Here is a 23,320-nt window from a genome sequence, read left to right as displayed (position 1 = left end):
AAACGATCTACCATCTAGCTTCCGCAGAGCATCCATACGCATATTCATTCCGTCCTGTTCATGCTGTGTCCATATAAGAAGTTGGATTTGGGGGTACCTGGCTGACTCAGTTGGTAGAGCGTGCAACTCTTGATCTCGGTCATGAGTTCAAAGCCCACATTGGGTACGGAAATTACTTTAAAAAAAAAAAAAAAAAGGTCGGGTTTTTTTCTTTAACATTTTACTTATATTTATTTGCCAGAGAGAGAGAGAGACAATGCACGCACAGAAGCAGGTGGAGCAGCAGAGAGAAGGAGAGGAAGAAGCAGGCTCCCTACTGAGCAGGGAGCCTGATGCAGGGCTTGATCCCTAGACTCTGGGATCATGACCTGAGCCGAAGGCAGATGCTTAACCAACTGAGCCACCCTGGATTTTTTTTTTTTTTTTTTAATATTTGAGTAATCTCTATGTCCAATGTGGGACTTGAACTCACGACCCCAAGATCAAGAGTCACATGCCCCTGGATTTATCCGTCTTATATAATACATATGTATGTGCATACACACATATTTAGCCCCAGTCTGAAGAAGAAAATGCAAATTTTTCACAGACTACTTCCCTTTTGGCTCTGAGTATATCTTCCCTAGACAAATACCCGTTTTTCATGTAGCACTGTGTATAAATAATTAACTATTCAGTATTAGTTAAATATGTTTAATATTTAAAGTGCCACTTACCCCAATGCAACTCTGACCTGATGAGACTGCCTAAAATTTCTAGGGTAAAACGTGTAAAGTCTAAAAAGTTTTTAAAAGCTTAAATATAGATCTCTGAAGACTATACTGCACATGTTCAATTAAACATCTCCAAAGGAGAATCTGGACTATCAGTCTACTGAGCTGTATAAATTCCTAGAGGCCTAAAGATGAACATTAAAGAAATATACAGATTAAATGTTCACTTAAAAAAATAAAGAAGCGCTTGGCTGGCTCAATCGGAACAGCATGCAAATCTTGATCTCAGGGTTGAGAGTTCAAGCCCCATACCGAGTAGAGAGATTACTAAAAAAATAAAGTAGAACTCAATAATCCAGATATATATTAAAGTAAAGCAACTAAAGTCTGCAACAGTTCACTGGTGTCTCTATCAGTCAAATAAGAAAAGAGAAATGAAAGCAGGAGATGAACGAGAGAAAACAGGGCTTCCAGGGATAATATGTATTAAAATAAGAATCAAGTTTATCTTTATGCCATAGTGCATATGCACGAAATTAGGTTAATCATGTCTCCGTTCCCAATTCAAAATATGTTAGCTCCTAGCTTATCTGGTACATCTCTGGTTTTAATCTTTCCCACGCATTCAAAACAGTTACTACCAGACTACTTTCTAAATTTTTTAACTCCAAGGTTCTGACAACCTCTTTGTGACATTATTCCTTTCACCACCTAATGGGCAGATCCAAGAGTCACTCCAGGTTTCTTCAGAATTCTAATTCCATCTTACACTTACATCCATCTCTGAAAAGAGCTTAAATTTTTAAAATATATTAGACAACATTTCAGATTATCACTGGGGTGAAATGGCAGTTTCAAGTGGATTCAAAGTTTGTCCAGGATCCTTCATTCCCTGTTTCCATTCCAGCACTGCTGCATGTTTCTCCTGCTTCTTTATCCAATGCTTCTCAAACTAGCAACAGAAGGATCACGCCTTCCATCAGTCCACTACAAAACTAATGGGGGTAATATTAGATAAGTTAAAGCAACTTTCATCCCAGGATGAAGTCAAAAAAATCCATTGAACCAACAAAGCTCACAGTATATCTTAAGGTCATATCTTAACCTTTAATACATCAATACACGGTTGCAACCCTGACCCCAGTCTACAATAAAACCCAAGGTAACTCCCTCCAAGCCTATAATCAAAGTTCAAATTTTAAGCAGAAGGAATCCAAACACAAAAAAATCCAAAACAGAATTATTTAAAGTGCCTAATCAGAATCCTAAACAGAAACCCCAAATAAAAATTAAAACACTTCCAGCAGCAATGAGTAATTCAAATTACTAATAATGGGCTAAGGACAACTTAAAAACCTGAATAAAATATTTAAAATTATCTTATAAGTGATTTGTTCCTGGGTACTGGCACAACAAACTAATAAAATAAATTTTTAAAATAAAATAACAGGCACCAGGGGGCTTAGTTGCTTCAACGTCTGCCTTTGATTCGGGTCATGATCCTAGGGTCCTGGGATCAAGCTCAGGCTCTGATTCTCCCTCTCCCTCTGCCTGCCTCCCCCTACTAGTGCTCCCTCTCTGTCAATGAAATAAATAAGTTAAAAAAAAAATAAAATTCTCTTAAAAGCAAAGTGAGAGCTATTATTAAAATTAAACTTCTTGAGATATGAAAGGAACCTGAAATTCAGAGAGATGAATACAATACTTTGGTCAGCTTCTGCCCTTGGGTTATTTGCTAAAACTGAAGAGAGACAGAGCTGTACATCCCATCAGTCTCCAAATTTGGGGGGTGTGAGCAGAGGGAGAGGGAGAGAGACCTTTAAGCAGGCTTCACACCTAGTGTGAAGCCCTGCATGGGGCTCCATCTCACAACCTGAGCCAAAATCAAGAGTAGGATGCTTAACTGACTACGCCCTGCGTAGGGCTCTGTGCTGGATGTGGAACCTGATTAAGATTCTCTGTTCTCCTCTGCCTCTCCCTCTCTTGAAAAAAAAAAAAAAATTTTTCATACAAAACATTTCTTATTATTGGGACACCTGGCTAGCTCAGTCAGTAGAGCCTATGACTCTTGACCTCAGGGCTGTAAATCTGAGCCCCCATGTTGGGTGCACAGATTACTTAAAAATAAAATCTTTTTAAAAAAAAGTCTTCAGGGGCGCCTGGGTAGCTCATCCCATTGAGCGTCTGTCTGACTCTTGATTTCAGCTCTGGCTGTGATCCCATGGGTTATGGGATAGGGCCCCACATTGGGCTTTGCACTCAGCAGGGAATCTGTTTCAAATTCTCTCTCTCCCTCTACCTCTGCCCCTCCCCATCTAAAATGAATAAATAAATGTTTTTCTTTTTTTAATTTCTGGTTATTTAATGGGTACAAATTGTTTGACAAAGTTCTGGAAATACATAGTGACAGTTACAGAACACTGAATATACTTGATGCAACCAAGCTGTACTCTTTAAAATGGGGGGTACCTGGGTGACTCAGTTAAGCATCTGCCTTCAGCTCAGGTCATGATCTCAGAGTCCTGGGATCAAGCCCCATGTCCGGCTCCCTGCTCAGCAGGGAGTTTGCTTCTCCCTTTCCCACAGCCCCTCCTCCCCACTCGTGCTATAATAAATTTTAAAAAATAATAAAATGGTTAAATGATCAATTTTGTTATGTGTATTTTCCTCACAATAAAAAAGATTTTAAAAATTGTTAAAATCTGCTTATTAAAGAGACCCTTAAGAAAATGAATTTCAGAGTGGGAAAAATATTTGCAAATATATGTATCTAATAAAGGATTTATGTCCAAAATATATAAAAAGCAAACACAAATCAGTAAGAGGAAGAAAACTTTTATAGACAAAAGATTTTAATGGAACCCTTACCAAAGACATTATCGATGGCCAATAAGCACATTCAAAGATGTGGATCACCATCAATCATCAGGGAAATGCAAATGAAAACACTACAGTGAGATACTCTTTCACACCCAATGGGGTAACTAAATTAAAGAGACTTACAATAACAAATTTGAGGATGTTGAGTAACTGGAACTCATACATTGCTCATGGAAGTATAAATCTGGCATTACCACTTTGAAGCAGCTTATAAAGTTAAACATCCATGTATTCTATGACCCAGCAATTGCACTCCTTGATACTAACCCAAAGGAAGTGAAAACATGTGATCACAAGAAGGCTTGGAAACAAATGTTCAGAGCAACTTTATTCCTAACAGGCCCAAACTGGAAAGAACACAAAATGTCCAGTATCAAGTGATTAGATAAACAAATTATGGGTGCAATACCTCAATAAAATACTACTCAGCAATAAAAATGAACAACATGGATGAATCTCAAAAGCATTAGACTGACTCAAAGCAGCAACTTAAAAAAGAGCAAATACTACATGATTCCATTTAAATGAAAAAATACACAAAACTAATCTATAGTGGGGCACCTGGGTGGCTCAGTGGGTTAAAGCCTCTGCCTTCGGCTCAGGTCATTTCCAGGGTCCTGGGATCAAGCACCGCATCAAGAAAAGCCTGCTTCCCTTCCTCTCTCTCTGCCTGCCTCTCTGCCTACTTGTGATCTCTGACAAATAAATAAATAAAATCTTTTAAAATAAATAAATAAAACTAATCTATAGTGACAGAAACATAGTTCAGGTAGCAACTACAGTTTGGGTGGGAGGAGAAGGGGAAATAAACAGAAGGGGGGCATGAGAGAATGTTCCAATATAAAGTTATATATCAGGATTGTGGCAGTGGCTATATAACTGTAAACATTTACTGAAACTCAAACTGCATACTTCTATCTGTGCATTTCACTATATACTACACTTGACCTTAGCCAAAAGGCTGAGAAGTGATTGCATTTCACTATATAGATTCTATCTTAATTTTTTAAAAATCCTAAAATCATATCCTAAAGCCGGGGCTCTAACCCTCATCCAAAAAGCAGTCGGTATAGTATTTAGAAAAAGTTGTATAAGCAGATCATATGAACTACCCTACATAGGTCACTAACTCTGTTTCAAATCTCCGAGGGAATGCATATGAACTTGTGGTTTTCCATATAACCAAAGGACAAGCATTTACATGTGATCAGTGTTCTGGGTAAAGTCTAAAGTTCTTCTAAGGTACAGAAATCTCCATGAAGTTAATTAGCCTCGAAGGAGATCAACTTCATGACATGATCAAGCGAATGTGTTATATGATGGCTTTTGTTAATCACCCAGCACCTTCTGTCAGGGAAATGGTTGTTTAACCACCTGCTAACCTGATGGTGAGGAGGAAGAAGAGAGGGGGGAAAAATGTTGGACCTTTGGTAGCATTCTAATTTCCTACTTGGAAAAAAAAGGGGGGGGTGGGTTCCTAGTTTCAGCTCCCATAAAACTTCTTACTGGTTAAAAGTATAGTAATATTCTTATTACTATTAGTTAAAGCTGTTATCCAGTAGTCTACATCAACTGCTTTTTTTTTTTTTAAGATTTTATTTATTTATTTGACAGAGATCACAGTAGGCAGAGAGGCAGGCGAAGAGAGAGAGGAAGGGAAGCAGGCTCCCCGCTGAGCAAAGAGCCCCGATGTGGGGCTTGATCCCAGGACACTGGGATCATGACCTGAGCCAAAGGCAGAGGCTTTAACCCACTGAGCCACCCAGGCGCCCCCAACTGCTACTCTTTTATATAAAATACACAATCTCTCCATACACAAGAAGTCATTTCAGAATAACGTCTACCCAGAAAACTTTAAACAATTTCATTAAAAAATCTTATCTTCAAGCTGACTGTACTCTTTTCTTTCTCCATGGGGGACCAGCATGCCACGCTGCAAAGAGTAGCCTCCTTGGTGGCATATGGAGCCTGCTGATTGCATGAGTTGCCCCAAGGGACCTTGAACACAGCCCTTTCCAGTGGACACTGAGGTATGACCTCATGCTATCTCCAAGCCAGGCTGCAGACCGGCTTGCAGGGTGCCTTTGCAAAGCCCTAGGGCACAGGAGCCAGGGTCCACACTGGCCAAGTCTTCATGTCCATCCATAACAAGTTGCAGAACAAGGAGCATGTGACTGAGGCCTCAGACAGGGCCAAGTTCAAGTTCCCTGGCGGCCAGAAGATGCGCATCTCCAAGAAGTGGGGCTTTTACATAGTTTAATGCAGACAAAGTTGAAGACATCGTAGCTGAAAAGTGGCTCATCCCAGATAGCTGTGGGGACAAATACTTTCCTAACGGTTACCCCTTGGACAAATGAAGGGCTCTGCACTCATGAGAACCTTGAACTGCCCCCTCCCTATTCATGCCCACCAATAAATACTACTTCCTATCAAAACAAAAAAAAATTTATCTTCAGAAATTAATGCTTGATTTAGCTCACTGGGAAAACAAGCACAGGGCTTTTGCTGAAAGTGGTTTTAGCTAACCTTAATTAGCAAGCCTAAAAGGTTTATAAAGTTATTTCAAGAGTGAGGTAAGCACATGACCTAAAGTCGCAACTCAGGATCATCAATTTCAAAAGTTTATCTCTACAAGACCTCAATGTCTGAATAAAACACAACAATCACCTCCAATACAGTCCCCTTCCCATTTTTAAGATCCAAGTTTTGTGTTATTTTTTTTTAAAGATTTATTTATTTGACAGAGATCACAAGTAGACAGAGAGAGAGGGGAGGAAGCAGGCTTCCCGCTGAGCAGACAGCCAGATGCAGGGGCTCGATCCCAGGACCCTAGGATCATGACCTGAGCCGAAGGCAGAAGCTTTAACCCACTGAGGCACCCAGGCGCCCCTGTGTTATTTAAACCTATAATAAGAACAATTTGTACTGTGACACTCCTTAACCAGATCTTAAGTTAGAAAATAAAACGAGCATAAAAGTTTAAGATTTTAAATCCTAACATGGACATATTTTCTTCAATAAAAACAGTAAAATAGGGGCGCCTGGGTGGCTCAGTGGATTAAGCCGCTGTCTTTGGCTCAGGTCATGATCTCGGGGTCCTGGGATCGAGCCCCGCATCGGGCTCTCTCCTCCGCAGGGAGCCTGCTTCCTCCTCTCTCTCTGCCTGCCTCTCTACCTACTTGTGATCTCTCTGTCAAATAAATAAACAAAATCTTTAAAAAAAAAAAAAAACAGTAAAATATACACTTATGTGTCAAAATTAGAAAATGTACACAATTTTTCTAAATTATCTATTGAACAAGGTGCCTGAGTGGCTCAATTAGTTAAACATCTAACTGTTCTTGGTTCTGGATCAGGTCATGATCTCATGGGTGGTGAGACTGAGACCCCACTGCAGGGGGGGTGGTCCACCCTCAGCAGGGAATCTCCTTGAAGATTCTCTCCCTCTGCCCCTCCAAACACTCGCCCACTCTCTCTCAGAAATAATTCTTTCTTAAAAATAAAATTATCTGTTGAAGAAATGACAGGGCCAGCTTCATAAGTGCACAACCTGTACAGTCACATGACTCCATGCTTGGTTTATTGTTCTGCTATGATCATTCTGAAATTCATAATATTTTTTTTGAAAAAGGAGCCCTGCAAATTATATGGTCAGTCCTAAGCAAGGAAAAAAGGAAAAAAAAAATTTTAAACACCCATCACTCCAATGACCAAGAAAAATTTAACTCTGGGCTCACAAATCAATACAAATCTTTTTTCCTTTAAGTATGACAGAAATGCACATACGGTTCCAAATCAGACTCAGATTTCAGAAAGGTCTGTACCTACTGAAGCATCATCAACTAGAAGAACAAGCTTTGGGAAGTTTATTCTATCGTTCACAGATTTAGATCCTTTAAACACATTTATGAAATGCAATTTGATGTTTACTTCATTGAGACCAAAAAATTATATGGAGTGCTATTATTCACCAAATTTTACATTTTAAAAACTAGTATTTTATAAAAACAAACCTTCAAAGTTTTATGAAAGAAAGAAGCACACAAACACAACAAACAAGTTGTTTCTGAGCCCCAAGACTGCTGTGATAGATCAAAGGTAAACAGTGTGTGGTAAAGAAAGGCATCTCCAGAAAAGAATGTCTTGATGCTCAGTAGACATTCAAACAACTAAGTTTTATAGTCATATAAATGTCAGCATTCTCCTGAGAAAAGAGATTCACCCTGCTAATAAGGGTATTAAAACTGCTAGATTCAAATGAAGACAAAATACAGTAAAGCTAAAACACTAGTAATTAATGACAAGAAAGATAACAAAGATCCATTATCAGTAAGTATCTTACTTTTGTCAGCTGCAGAAGTGAGTACTTGATAGAAGGTTCTGGAAAAGGGGTAAAATACAAGCCTTTAAAATCCAAACATCAGGGGACCTGGCATCCAAAGCTCAGTGGCTTAAGCCTCTGCCTTCGGCTCAGGTCATGCTCTCAGGGTCCTGGGATTGAGCCCCGCATCGGGCTCTCTACTCGGCAGGGAGCCTGCTTCCCCCTCTCTCTCTGCCTGCCTCTCTGCCTACTTGTGATCTCTCTCTCTCTCTCTGTTGTCAAATAAATAAAATCTTAAAAAATAAAATAAAATAAAAAAAAATCCAAACATCACATCAAATTCCCCAGAAAATCTTTTAACCAAGGTAGCAGTATCAAAAACATAAGCATCTTAAAACTCAAATGGAAAAGATGGGGGGGGCATATTTTTTCAATATTACAATTTTATATTCTATTCAAAGAAATTAACTTGGGGTGCCTTGGCTGGCTCTGCCAGTGGAGCATGTGCCTCCTGATCTTGGGGTTTTAAATTCAAGCCCCACGGTGGGTGTAGAGATTGCTAAAATAAAATAAACATCTTAATTTAAGAAAAAAAATTGGGTGGGAGGAGCTCATCTAGGGTATGAATTTTTAAAAATTTAATAAAAGAAATTAACTTGGAAAACTGTAAAGAAAAGCAAGTTTTGGGACACCTAGGTGGCTTAGTTGGTTAAGAGGTTAAGCAGTTAAGCCTTTGGCTCAGGTCATGATCCCAGCATCCTGGGATGGAGTCCCAAATCAGGCTCTTTGCTCAGCGGGGAGCCTGCTTCTCCCTCTGCCTGCTCTGCCTTCTATTCTCCCTGCTTGTGCACGCACGCGTTCTCTCTCTGACAAATAAATAAATACAATCTTTAAAAAGAAAGAAAAGCATGTTTGGGGGAATATGGGAAAATACAGAGAATTTGCCAAGGCAAATAAATGGCTATTAAATTGAAAACTGGGTGTCACTAAATAATGTTCTACTACAGATTATTATTAAATAATATATTAAATTAAATTTAATATTAAAATATTAAACCCATCAACACCTTCTAAGATGTTAACAAAGGAAAAAATCGGGGGCACCTGGGTGGCTCAGTGGGTTGAGCCTCTGCCTTTGGCTCCAGTTACGATCTCAGGGTCCTGGGATCAAGCTCCACTTTGGGTTCTCTACTCGGCAGGGAGCCTGCTCCCCCCCCCACCCCCGCCTGCCTCTGCCTACTTGTGATCTCTCTCTCTCTGTGTCAAATAAATAAATAAAATTTTTTAAATAAATAAATAAATAAAGGAAAAAATCCATTCACTCTACAGCTGAATATTTTTAAATAACTTCAAGCTGGGCACTGCTTTCTACTCACTTCTTAAAGCCTATTTCAGCACTAAGACAATCTAAAGAAGAGAAAGTCAGGAAATCAGGTTTTCCATTAAACTCACAGGCTCACCACCCTCCCAACTGGCATCTAGTACAGGAAAAGCCTCCAGGGAAGGAAAGAAGTCTATTTGCCCTGCATTACTGGGCTGTAAGTTTGTGTTGTTATGGGCACCAGCACAATAAAACAAATATAAGGGCAAGGAAGTAAAAAGCTGACCGGATAAGACAATTGGTCTATGTGTTCAGTATACTAATGAGACTGTAACTACCTGAAAGTTCCCAAGCATAACCAAATACAGAGTTAAATATATGTATTTTTTATATATAAAATACACACACACACACACACACACAGAAGTATACGTATACATAAAATTATGGGGTTAGGGTACTTTGATAGAACCACAGAAGTTAAGGAATCTTTTATTCTTCTTAAATCTAATCCTTCCAAATTACAATTATAGACTACAGAATAGGAAGAATGCAAACCCATCTAAGGGATTGCAGAACAGATAGCTGATTTTGTCTCCAGCCTCTAAACTTTTCCCCAAAATAAAGGTAAGGGAAGATAAAAGATTATTCAACCAGAAAGTAAACATAATAAGAAAGGCAAATTCTTTTGCAAAAGTCAGTATTTAAGACCACATCTCCTGCTTTTATTCCTTTATTCTACTCCCCACAGCTTGTGGCAGAGTGGAGGAATAGGATTTCCCTTTTTACTATGCACTGTCACTTCAGTGTCTGCTCTTTTAAACAAAGAGCTTCAAGGGAATACCAGTATTTAAGAATTAAAAACATACCCGAGCACCCTGAAGAGTGTTCTCTTTTAGGCATTCATGTACAGCTTTAGAATCCGGCTGACCTTGCCTCAAAAACTAATTCAGGCATTTATTAGTTTTATCATCTTGAGCAGGTCTCTCTTCATTAACACGTTTGACAGCAAAAATATCCCACAGTGTTATTATCAGTGATCTAAGACACAGAAGCAACCAGAAGTGTACCTAGCATTTAGTAATCACATACATGTTAGCAATTCCCACTAATAACTTAGTATCCATAACTTAGTTATACCACACACACTCTAGGAATCTGTTTCTTGAGCTCTCAAAAGAAATGTAATTATCTGTCTTGCCCAATTTCATGAGATTACTGGGAAACAAATCAATATACCAAAAAAGCTACTAAAAAGTCTTCCATTATAGATCTATCCATTACTCTGTTCACAAAAAAGCTACAGTTAAACACTGCATATGGAGCTCTGTTTGTATATTATAGACCTTTATAGGCTTAGTAAAACTAGTCTAAATAAGTACCATTATCTTCTACTTAAAAGCTAGTATTTACTGACCTGTGTCTATCACTGAGCTATGTACTTTTCATACATTCAATCTTCATAGGGTTGTTGTTGAGGTAGGTACTATTTATCCCCACTTCAGTGAGGACAGCAAGTCTCCCAAGGGTTAAGTAATCTGCCCAAGGACTAAGTAATTTGCCCAAGGTCAAAGGGCCGGTATATTTCTAGGTTCTAAAACACCACACTAGAATGGACCCCTTACCATGATGTGACATAATCACTTGAATGCAGTTTTCTCCTAAAACAATGGTAAGATCTTTTCAAATTCTACAAATAAAGTACCAAAACTCAGATACTAAGGAAAAGAGACATTATAAATTTTACATTAAAATGCAAATATAACAGGAAGAACTTCTGAAGTTACAAGAGAAAAACTGGGCTTCAGAATATCTAAATAGGGCACAAGGAAAACCACCACCTTGGATAATGGTTCATTTGGTGAGATGTGTACTAAGACCTTTAGTGTACTGAGTTTAATTTTCACAAACAAATTTACTCACTTCCATAGAGAGTAAACACAATACAAATGCCTTTATCCACACATCGACTGACCTAAAAACTTGTACTATTATCAGGAAAACAGGAAGAAGAATACATGTGGCTTGGACAAGCATGTCACCTCTGTAGGAAGCAGTGATAAGGGACAACTAAAAATGCTCTGTTGAGTTTATGTATCATCTTGACACTTCATAGTGTTAGTTTACAAAGAACACTGACAGACTAAAGTCTAACTATAATTAATACTTCTTAGTTCAAAAATTATGTTAAGATACTATAATATAATAAATCTGGTGACAACAACCTAATGAAATACAAGCCAAAGTTAGCAAGATGCATTTTAGTCTTCAAATTTCAAAACATCTTAACCAAAAGCAAAATAAACTACATTTGCATTTAATTAGGCTTAAAAACATACTAAAACTTCTGTTGATAGAAGAATTGGAGGCGGTACGTGAAATATCTTGCCAACTGTGAGGTGTATCCAAGAGCTTAGATATAAGGTTATCGTTAAAATTAAACTCTAAAAATCCATAAAGGATTTCTCCATGGTTATGTAAGAGAATGTCCCTACCTTATTCTTAGGAAATAAACTCCAGAGCATTCAAAGAAATTCTGGAGGGGCACAGTTCCTCCAACTTACTCTCAAAGGGTTCAGAAAAAAAAAAAAAAATGGGGAATTATAAAGCATATGAAACAAAATGTAAACAACTGGTGAAAGGCAATGACTGGTAAATCCCTTATGTTATTTCTGTAACTTCTACTAAATCTGAAATTGTATCAAAGCAAAAAATTATTTTTAAAAATCTGACACAAATATGACAGATTAATATTATTCAACTAGTCTGCAGGTACATGAACATTCATTATATTCCTTGATTAATCTAGATTCTCCTTATGATTAAAAAGATTCAAATGAAAAAGAAGGCTGGGGCGCCTGGGTGGCTCAGTGGGTTAAGCCGCTGCCTTCGGCTCAGGTCATGATCTCAGGGTCCTGGGATCGAGTCCCGCATCGGGCTCTCTGCTCAGCAGGGATCCTGCTTCCCTCTCTCTCTCTCTCTCTGCCTGCCTCTCTATCTACTTGTGATCTCTCTCTGTCAAATAAATAAATAAAATCTTTAAAAAAAAAAAAAAAAGGCTGTACTCTAGTCCCAGGTAAAGTATATTCTGTCCATAAGGAAAGCTGCATAAGACACTAGATTTTTGTTATTAATCATCTATCATACAATTAAGCCTTGTTCACTTCCATGCCTTTCAAGCAATCTCTGATTATAGCTTTACTAATAGGTTAGGGATGTCACCCTGGTGCTCTTTACAACCAGAAAAAGAAACGTTTTTAAAAAGAACTTTTACAATGAAACTAAAAACAAAAACAAAGACACTATAGTGATAAAAGTCAAATTGTGATTATCTCTTTGGGGTATGTACTGACTGGGATAGAGTCTTAGTGGAGGAGAGCTGTAAATGTTTTTTGTTTGTTTGTTTTTTGGTTTTTGGTTTTTTTTGACAGAAGACAGAGCGAGAGAGGGAACACAAGCAGGAGAGTGGGAGAGGGAGAAGCAGGCTCCCCACTGAGTGGGGAGCCCAATGCAGGACTTGATCCCAGAACCCTGGGATCATGACCTGAGCCAAAGGCAGTTGCTTAACCAACTGAGCCACTCAGGTGCCCCTAAATGTTCTATCTTAAGCTGGGTGCAATTACATGGATCTATACATATGTAAAAAGTTATCAAGCTTAAGGTTACTATACTTTATTACATGTACAATTATTTCCCAATTTTACAATAAATTAAAACAAACCAGTGCTTTCAGAAAACAGACACTCAGTTCAAATCCAAAACCTACAATGCAACAGAACGACACAGATTACACTGACACTCAGATTTATAACCAGTCTCTAATCTTGGTTAACAGCAGTATACCTCTGAGGCAGGTTTTTTGTTTTGTTTTGTTTGTTTAAAGAATAACCATTGCAAAATTTTAAATAGAAGGTGTTCAAAGAGATTATGCAAGGAAGAAAGAAGAACTGGCTGTCAGGAGTTCCCAATAAATACCATGAAATCTGTAATATTATGATCTGTAACATTACGATCTTACACAAGAAATCAGGTTAGACAGATTCCTCTCTACTGTTTTATGTTTTAGCCTTAGCCACCTTGAAAAGATAAATAATGGGGCATCTGCATGGCTCTGTTGGTTAAACATCCAACTCTTGATTTTGGCTCAGGTCATGATCTTAGGATGGTGAGATCCAGCCCTACTTCTGGCTCACACTGGGCATGGAGCCTGCTAAAGATGGTCTCCGTCCCTCAGTCCCTCCCTCTCTCAAAAAAAAAAAAAAAAAGCTAAAAGGCATGGATTTTTTTCTCCCTTTGCAGAAACTATGGAAATAGAAAACTTTTTAAAAAATATAGCTTTGGCAAGAAACTAAACACTAACACTGTGGATGTTGTCCTTCATTCAAAACAATGTCTGCAAATTCAGGACAACATAAACCAAAATCAATGTATGTAATGATAAACAGGACCATGAAACTAACATTTAAGAAGCAAGTATGGAAATAGGGAGTAGATCAGCTACTCCTATCTTCCTTTCACTGGGCTATATTTCATTACAGATTCAAGTACTGTCACCCTTATTGTGTCAGTATTTACACAGCAGAACTGAAACAAAATTTTTTTCTAATTCAACAGTGAAGTAAAGTTGCCAAGTCACCATTCTGAAAACACTATCAACCCTAAAGAAATTCAGGAACTTTTTAGCCAAAAACATCTAGAAATTAATCATTTTTTTAAGTTCATTTTCTTAATAACCTCAGAAGTCTACATAAGAGGTCTGGCAATGACCATTTATATCAAATTTCTATAATAAGTAATGCTAATCTACAGTGACAGAGATCAGATTAGTGGTTTGCTGAGACTAATGGGAGGACTGCTAAAGGGCATTAGGAACTTTTTTCCACAGTAATGGAAATATTCTCTATCAAGAATAGGGTGGTGATTTTATAAGCCCATATGCCTGTCAAAGTACACCAGGTGAATTCTGTTGCATATAAATTATATCTTAATAAAACAGACTTAAAAAGTAAATACACCAAATTTAGAATTTGAAAAATGATGGGGAAATCAAATGTTAAGGAAAAAAATTCACTGAAACTTGATTTAACTGAAAGATATCTGTATGGAAGCCAATCAAGGGGACTTCCAAAGTCACTTGACCCTCACCAGCTCTACTGTCCGCATACCTACCACTCCCATTCCTCAAACACTTGCTCAATGCTATAAGCATTTCAGTCAAAACACAGACCCTTTAAGCATTAGAGATACTTTTAAAAGTAACAAATCTGGGGGGGGGGGGGGGGGGGAGGAACCAAGCCTGAGTAAATGGACAACAGAAAATAATGCACACTTTCCTAAAGCTATCTTACAATAACCTAAACCTCATAAACAATCAGAAAAATACAAAATAAAAACAACGAAGATAACTGTTTTCCTATACTCCAGCCACTAGATTGGCCAAAATTAAGATACCATTTACTAGCGAAGCTCCGTAGCTCAGGGGTTAGAGCACTGGTCTCGTAAGATACCATTTACTTTCAAATACTGGAATAAACATGGAAAATGACTACTTGCATACACTTGGGTAGAAGTAAAATTGTTACAGCTACTTTTTTGTTACTGTTTTATTTTTTAATACAGATTTTTTAAAAAGATTTTATGTTATTTATGATATTTATTTATGTTATTTATGATAAGAGGCATGAGGAAAAAAGCCTGTGGGGGAGGGAATGTGCTAAATGAATTATAGTGATTATCTCTAGAGAGAATAAAAAGACCAGGACTGCAAATCATATTTAAAGGAATTTTAGCCTTATCTTTAATGTTTTAATATTTCACATGGAGAAACTATTCACCTATAACTCACATACTGAAATTTTATTTTGGAAAGCACTAATGCAAACAAGAAATGGATATATTAGGTTTGCCTCCCTTAAATAGTTCAAACTGAGAAATATTACTATATAAATATTACTATTATTTCACACAAGTTGCTGTGCCTCTATCATGCACCATATTGCACGCTACTTTGGAAGGCCCATCAATACTCAAATTTTCTCCTCTAATAAACTACTGCCATTAAGGAAGAATAACATTATTAATACACCTCAAAACCTGTAAGAGACAATGAAAAAGAAAAACAAAAAACAAAAATTTAAAACAAAAACTTCAGGGGTGCCCAGGTGGCTCAGTAAGTTAAGCATCTGTCTTCAGCTCAGCTCACGATCTCAGGATCCTGGGATGGAGCCCAGAGTTGGGCTCCCTGCTCAGTAGGGAATCTGATTTTATCTCTGTGTCCCTCTCCTGCTTGTCCCTCTCCATCTCTCTCTTTCTCTCTCTCTCTCAAATGGACAAATAAATCTTTTAAAAGGATGGCTATTTTAAACAAATAGAAAATAATAAATTTAGGGGCACCTGGCTCACTCAGTCAGTGGAGCATGCTTCCCAATCTCGGGGTTGTGGGTTCAAGCCCCGTGCTGGGTGTAGAGATTACTTAAAATTAAAAAAAAAAAAAAAAAAGAATAAAGTGTTGGCTACCATGTGGAAAAATTGGAATTCTTGTGCATTGCTGGTGGGAATGTAAAATGGTACAGCCACTGTGGAAAACAGGATGGCAACTCCTCAAAAAAATTAAAACATAAAATTACCACATCATCCAGCAATTCCACTTCTGGATAAACATACCCACAAGTACTGAAAAGTAGGGGCCTGAACGGGTATTCATATATCCATGTTCATAGCACTGTTTACAGTAGCCAAAAGGTGGAGGCAACCCAAGTGTCCATCAATGGATGAAGGGATAAACAAAACATGGCATGTATGTACAGTAGAGTATTATTCAGCCTTAAAAAGGAAGGAAATTCACACACATGCCACAACATGAATGAACCAACATTATGCTGAATGAAATAAGTCAGTCACAACAGAACAAATATTGTATGATTACACTTACATGAGGTACTTAGAGTAGTCAAATTCAGAAAAACAGAAAGCAAAATGTTGTTTGCTAGGGGCTTGGGAGAGGGATGAATGAGGAGTTAGTGTTTATTGGGTACAGAGTTTCAGTTAGAGAAGATGAAAAGGTTCTGAAGATGGATAGTAGGGATGGATGCACAACAATGTGAATGTACTTAATGCCACAAAACTGTACACTTAAAAATGGTTAAAATTGCGGGGGGGGGGGGCTCAGCTGGTTAAGCATTGGAGTCTTCATTTCAGCTCAGGTCATGATCTCAGGGTTGTGGCATGGAACCCCACATCAGACTCCATACTCAGCACAGAGTCTGCTCGATATTCTCTCCTTACACTCCTCACTTGTACACACACATACTCACTCTAAATAAATATTTTTTTAATGGTTAAAATGGTAAATTTCATGTTATGTATATTTTACCACAACAGTCATTCTCTCTCTCTCTCTCTATATATATATATGCGTAAGGTAAAAATAGTAAAGTGAAATAAGAATTTCACAAAGTGGGAGCGCCTGGGTGGCTCAGTGGGTTAAAGCCTCTGCCTTCAGCTCAGGTCATGATCCCAGGGTCCTGAGATCGAGCCCCATATCAGGCTCTTCGCTCAGCGGGGAGCCTGCTTCCTCCTCTCTCTCTGCCTGCCTCTCTGCCTACTTGTGATCTTTGTCTGTCAAATAAATAAATAAAATCTTTAAAAAAAAAAAAAAGAGAGAATTTCACAAAGTGAAAAATGCATTAAAAAATATAAAAATCCGGGGCGCCTGGGTGGCTCAGTGGGTTAAAGCCTCTGCCTTCGGCTCAGGTCATGATCCCCTCTGCTCGGCGGGGAGCCTGCTTCCCCCTCTCTCTCTGCCTGCTTCTCTGCCTACTTGTGATCTCTGTCAAATAGATAAATAAATAAAATCTTTAAATATATATATATATAAAAATCCTAAGCTCCCCCAAAAGAAATTCCCCAAAATATTAACAGGGTGTCCATTAACAGGATGTATAAGAGGACAAAAAAAACAAAAACAAAAACCACCACCCTGGAGTTTTTGTTATAACTCTGACTTGTAAATTTGTAAACTTTATTTTCTTCATTGAGGTACAGCTGACACACAAATGTTTCAGGTGTACAACACAGTGGTTCAACAACTCTATACCTTATGCCATGCTCACCATCTGTCAACATACAGCACTGTTAAAATATCTATGACCCATGATGTAACTTTCACTCCCCACCTGCCCTGTGACTTATTCATTCCATAACTGGAAGCCTGTATACCTCCCACACCCCTTTACCCCATCCTCCTCATATTCCATTCCCCATTCCATGTGGGTATGTATATTTTTGTACATCCCCCCCATCCTCCTCCCCTCTGGCAACCATCAGTTTGTTCTCTATATTCACAGGTCTGTTTCTGTGTACATTTTAAACCTTTAAAATAAACAATATTCAGTAAAACCTGAAGAAGTTAGTCACCCATATATCTTCAAAGAAGAATAACAAAAGGCAAAAAAAAATTAGAAGTAAAACTTGTAAGTTTTAGCTTTTACATTTGGTCACCATCAATCTTTAAACCAAATGCAATTTATTTCTATGCTTTATATCAAAGTCTGCACAACAGGTTTCCAGAGATTTTTTTTTTAAGTAGGCTGCACACACAAAGTGGGGCTTAAACTCACAAACCCTGAGATATAGAATCGAGTGTTCAACAGACTGAGTCAGCAAGGCACCCCACTAGAGATTTACATATAAGGCTGAAAACAAAAAGATGCTTTATCCATAACAGATGTACAATACTGTACACGACTTCCTTCACCTGTAAGATTCTTTTCCTACCATTCAAAAAGTTTAAATATCAACCATTTCTTTTTTAAAATGCAAAATATAGGCATCCAAGTGAATGTAACATTCAAATATTCTAATTACCTGTAGGTACCAAAACAATACACAAATTTAACAAGGTATTTCTTACTGAGTCCCATATCCAGACTTCAACTTAAGTGTCTTCTATTCCTAAAGTCTTAATCTTGTATGAATTCTTTGATGGGCTTAGTTTTACAAAGTAGGCTCCAACAAAATGTTATTTTCTCTAGCCAATTACAGATGGTTAAGTTAGCAGAAATGAGTCACTAAGTTAGCACAATATGGAGTTATCTAATAATTATTTTTCGCTAATAAAGACTTATTCCTGAGTCATCTGATTAAAGTTTTATAACAAATTACTTTAATCTTAAGAATAATAAAAGCACAGAAAAAATAAAATACACATGCAGTCATCACCTGAAATCCTAATAAAGTGAAATACATTCAAATATAGTTATACTGGATTGAATTTAATGTAGAAAAATACTTCCTACAGATTAAAACCGACTATAAACATGCCCAAAGGTGAATATAAATAGACCAAAAATACTTACTAAATTTCAAGAGACAAATGTCTTACAGGGCATATATTACTATATTACAACATTAACTTTATTAACTTCTTTAAGAAAACTTCCCCTTCTCCTTTCATTTTCATAACTAACTTTTGCTTTCAACGTATTTACAACTGGACAGTTTAAACCATTTTGCCAAATGTATCAGTTAGAAATCCATGCCAAGACAGAATGGCCACCTTTTTTTTAAAGATTTTATTTATTTGAGGAGGTGCCTGGGTGGCTCAGTGGGTTAAGCCGCTGCCTTCGGCTCAGGTCATGATCTCAGGGTCCTGGGATCGAGTCCCGCATCAGGCTCTCTGCTCAGCGGGGAGCCTGCATCCTCCTCTCTCTCTCTGCCTGCCTCTCTGTCTACTTGTGATCTCTCTCTGTCAAATAAATAAATAAAATCTTTAAAAAAAAAAAAAAGATTTTATTTATTTGACAGAGATCACAAGTAGGCAGAGAGGCAGGCAGAGAGAGAAAGGGGGAAGCAGGCTCCCTGCTGAGCAGAGCCTGATGCGGGGGCTGGATCCCAGGACCCTGGGATCATGACCTGAGCCGAAGGCAGAGGCTTTAATCCACTGAGCCACCCAGGCGCCCCCCTTTTTTCTTTTTTAAACAACCCAGCAATAGCACTACTGCGTATTTACCCCAAAGATACAAATGTAGTGATCCATAGGGGCACCCGCACCCCAATATTTATAGCAGAAATATCCACAATAGCCAAACTCTGGAAAGAGCCCAAAAGATCTCCATCAACAGATGAATAGATAAAGAAGATGTGGTGTCTATATAAAATAGAATATTATGCAGCCATCAAAAACGAAATCTTGCCATTTGCAATGATGTGGATGGAACTAGAGGGTATTATGTTAAGCAATATAAGTCAAACAGAAAGACAATTATCATATGATCTCACTAATATGTGGAATTTAAGACATAAAAAGGACCATAGGGGAAGAGAGGAAAAAATGAAACAAGATGAAGCCAGAGAGGGAGACAAACCATAAAAGACTCTCAATCTTAGGAAACAAACTGAGGGTTGCTGGAGGGGAGAGGGGTATAGGGTATGGAGTGGTTGGATGATGGACACCACGGAAGGTATGTGTTGTGGTGAGTGCTGGGTGTTGTGTGAGACTGATGAATCACAGATCTGTACCCCTGAAATAATACATAATACACTAATGTATTAATGTAAATACATTAATACAAATAGTATGTTATTTTTTTTAAAGATTTTATTTATTTGACAGAGAGAAATCACAAGAGAGGCAGGCAGAGAGAGAGAGGAAGGGAAGCAGGCTCTCCGCTGAGCAGAGAGCCTGATGCGGGACTCGATCCCAGGACCCTGAGATCATGACCTGAGCCGAAGGCAGCGGCTTAACCCACTGAGCCACCCAGGCGCCCCAATATATGTTATTTTTTTAAAAGAGGAATTAACAGGTTTTTTTTTTTTAATGCCATTTACTTTTTTTTTCCCCCCAAGGTAGACTCCACACCCATAATGGGGCTTGAGCTCATGACCCTATCAAGAGTCTCATATTCTACCAACTGAGCCAGCCAGGCATCCCAGAATGCCATTTACTTTTAAGTATGTACACTTTTGGTTTAAAGAATAAAAATGTAACATGCTAAAGAATTAGGAGGAGGTGGGGACTACAGAAAACTTTTTTCCTCCCCAGGAAAAAAGAAAAAAAAAAAGTAGGAAACACAAAATGAGGAAACTTAATGACCCAGTGACTACTAGCAAAACTATGTAGTCCTATGACATGACACTCAAAGTTATAATTTTAGATTTTAGCCTGATACTAAAATGTCTATTGTGGGGAGAAAAGACATTCAACTGAACATAAAGACAATCTTTTCTGTGCATCCTTAAAGACAAATAATATTGCATACCTCTACCTTTTAGAATACACAACCAGTAGCATTTTGTTGTTGTTGTTGTTAAATTCCCTTTACCCTTAACATGTGACATGATATGATCCCTTTACATCAACAGCTGACTGGGTCGCCTGGGTGGCTCAGTGGGTTAAAAGCCTCTGCCTTCAGCTCGGGTCATGATCTCAGGGTCCTGGGATCAAGCCCCGCATCGGGCTCTCTGCTCAGAGGGGAGCCTGCTTCCTCCTCTCTCTCTGCCTGCCTCTCTGACTACTTGTGATCTCTGTCAAATAAATAAAATCTTTTTAAAAAATAAATTAACAGCTGACTGACAATTTCTTGACAGATTCTGGTAAAACCCCAATGTACCAAAAGAAAGCAGAAGCCTATCATTACCATTCAGCATATTCTACCCACCTGACTCAAGAAAGCAACTTATACATGAATAATTCCCTACTCCTTTTCCTTCATAGGCTACAAACTGAATGAAGTCAGAGACCATGTAATCTTGCTCATTGCAGCCTCCACAAGGCCTAGGGCATAGGAGTGTCTAGTAAATAGGTGGCATTGGTAAATACTGTATTTATAAACCTAAGCCAAATCCTACAAAGAAAATAGGTAAAACTTAAAGAGGAAGAGGTTTCAAGGCAGAGGAAATGCCTCAGAGAGATCTTACCTGTTATCAAAATGAAAATTTTTAAGTTCAAAACTAATAATACATGGAAGTTATTTTAAATTATAAAACCAATTTAGAGATGCTTAACATCATGGACTTATTTTCCAAGGTATCTATGAAGTAAAACCTTATTGTGGCATATATAGTAGACTAGTACAAGACAGAATTATATATACTCTAAAAGTTCTAAACAGCACCAACAATTCCCTTCCCAGTTCATCTCACACCAGATAATACCAGCAATTACTAATCTTTTCTACATTAAGCACTTAAACTCTCTGCATTAGCAACCTAAGACATTTGATGATTTTAGACTGGGAAAAGTATTTTATAATTTCAGGATTAAATTCCTGTGCCAAGTGATCCCTTACCAGTTATTCAAATCCCATTTAATCATTAGTAAATACTGGTGCTCATAAGATCTTCAAGCTACAAGAAGATCTTACTTATCCATGGACACAGTATGTCAATTTACCCATAAATTAACTTTTTACCAAGACATAAAAGCTATAAAAGGAAAGTAAACAACAGGTATTAAATTAATGCACAATATTTTTATAATCTTCTATTTACCTAACAGTAATAACAACAATAAAATGAGGGAGGGCACTTGAATGATGTAGTTGGTTTAGCTTCCAACTCTTGGTTCTGGCTTAGGTTGTGATGTCATGGTTGTGAGATTGAGCCCCACATCAGGCTCTGCTCAATGCAAAGTTCCCATAAGTCTCTCTCCCTGTGCCCCTCCCCCACTGCACGCAAGCTCATGCTTGTGCTCTCTTTCTCTAAAATAAATAAGCCTTTTTTTTTTTTTTTTAAATGAGGGGAAGGTGCCTAGGTGGCTCAGTCAGTTAACTGACTGCCTTTGGCTCAGGTCAAGATCCCAGGGTCCTGGGATCAAGTCCCACGTTCTGCTCCCTAATTAGCAGGGAACCCTCCTTCTCTCTCTCCTCCTGACTCACGCTCTTTGTCTCTAATAAATGAATAAAATCTTTGGAAAAAATAATTTTAAAATATTAATAAACAAATTAAAAAGGAGGGGAGGGATGCCTGGGTGGCTCAGTTGGTTAAGCGGCTGCCTTCGGCTCAGGTCATGATCCCGGCGTCCTGGGATCGAGTCCCACATCGGGCTCCATGCTCGGCAGGGAGCCTGCTTCTCTCTCTGTCTCTGCCTGCCACTCTGTCTGCCTGTGCTCGCTCTTGCTCTCTCTCTCTCTCTCTCTGACAAATAAATAAAAATCTTAAAAATAAATAAATAAATAAAAACTAAAAAGGAGGGGAAATTACTGATCATCTTTTGTCAATATTTAAATGCTAGCACTATTCTTTAAGTGGTGCCAAATTTGGCACTAAGATCTGTTCCAGTGAAATAAAGGTTCTCATGAACAAAGATGGTCTAATTTCGGGAAAATTATTTTAAGTAATCTCTACACCAAACATGGGGCTTGAGCTCATGACCCTGAAATCAAGAGTTGCATACTCTTCCAACTGAGCCAGCCACGCACCCCAATTTCAGTGAAAATTAGATGGAAATTATACATTATGATTATAAAGTCTACTAGGTATATGTTGCAACTTTTTTTTTTTTAAGATTTTATTTTATTTATTTGACAGAGAGAGATCACAAGTAGATAGAGAGGCAGGCAGAGAGAGAGAGAGAGAGAGGGAAGCAGGCTCCCTGCTGAGCAGAGAGCCCGATGCGGGACTCGATCCCAGGACCCCGAGATCATGACCTGAGCCGAAGGCAGCGGCATAACCCACTGAGCCACCCAGGCGCCCATATGTTGCAACTTTTAATACAAATCCCAGTTCAGGGGCACCTGGGTGGCTTAGTTGGTTGAGCAACAGACACTTAATTTCAGCTCAGGTCATAATCTCAAGAGTTGTGAGACAGAGCACTGCCTCCACTTTGAGCTAAGCACGGAACCTGCTTAAGATTCTCTCTCCCTGAAAGACAACTATCATATGATCTCCCTGATATGAGGACATGGAGAAGCAACATGGGGGGGGAGGGGGATAGGAGAAGAATAAATGAAACAAGATGGGATTGGGAGGGAGACAAACCATAAATGACTCTTAATCTCACAAAACAAACTGGGGGTTGCTGGGGGGAGGTGGGATTGGGAGAGGGGGAGCGGGCTATGGACATTGGGGAGGGGAGGCGAACCATAA

The 23,320-nt window shown here is 38.4% G+C and overlaps 1 protein-coding gene and 1 non-coding gene across 15 annotated transcripts in view; one reads left to right on the top strand and one right to left on the bottom strand.

Moving 5' to 3' along the window:
* MTMR3 (myotubularin related protein 3) overlaps positions 1–23,320 on the bottom strand; it is a 139,484-nt gene that overhangs the window by 81,933 nt on the left and 34,231 nt on the right. The window lies entirely within an intron of this gene.
* On the top strand, positions 5,467–5,604 carry LOC123954794. Its single transcript, XR_006821156.1, has one exon. It is a non-coding gene; the product is annotated as a small nucleolar RNA SNORA70 (small nucleolar RNA).

The sequence above is a fragment of the Meles meles genome, chromosome 12 (assembly GCF_922984935.1).
Source record: "Meles meles chromosome 12, mMelMel3.1 paternal haplotype, whole genome shotgun sequence".
Classification (NCBI taxonomy): domain Eukaryota; kingdom Metazoa; phylum Chordata; class Mammalia; order Carnivora; family Mustelidae; genus Meles; species Meles meles.
Note: the sequence above shows the minus strand (reverse complement) of the source record. Positions and strands in the feature narration are given on the sequence as shown.